The sequence below is a fragment of the Schistocerca nitens genome, chromosome 1 (assembly GCF_023898315.1).
Source record: "Schistocerca nitens isolate TAMUIC-IGC-003100 chromosome 1, iqSchNite1.1, whole genome shotgun sequence".
Taxonomy (NCBI): domain Eukaryota; kingdom Metazoa; phylum Arthropoda; class Insecta; order Orthoptera; family Acrididae; genus Schistocerca; species Schistocerca nitens.
Window position 1 is genome coordinate 884,421,901 of NC_064614.1, and position 583 is coordinate 884,422,483.

The following is a 583-nucleotide window of genomic DNA, read 5'->3' on the forward strand; positions in this document are numbered from 1 at the left end:
CAAAATGTCCAATTTTGCAGGACCCTCAGTTTGTGAAGCAGTTTCCTCATAACTATCAATATTACAGATATCTTTACCTTCGGCACTCGCAAATGTAAATGTATCCCCGGACAATGTGCAGTGAAAGTGGAAGCAGGAACTGTGCTGCACTGTTCCCAAATTAGTACTGTCATATCTATGCACAAGTATCAAAAGCTTTGCTGTAGTATCCTGCCCTATGTCGGCTGCATCTCAGTGTGCGCCTGGCCTAAAGCTGAGAGCTTTGCTTGGGTAGATCAGTTGGTCCACAAAAAGCAAAAGTGCTGGATTTGAGTCCTTGTCTAGCATACGGTTTTAATCTGGCAGGAAATTTCATAAATAAATGTTGTTGCCTTGGTTCATCCTCAAACAGATTCAATTTTTCTGTGGAGGTCTTAATTACAGACGTCAGTCTTTGAACATGACAAAAACTGCCACACTGTTCTTGTACCGTCCATTTTATACCCACTCCAGCTTGGCTTTTTTGTCTCTCAGTGGAATACTATCTCTCATTCTTCACCAAAGGAGACTTGTCATTAGTTGAATTTTGGACAAACATTCAATA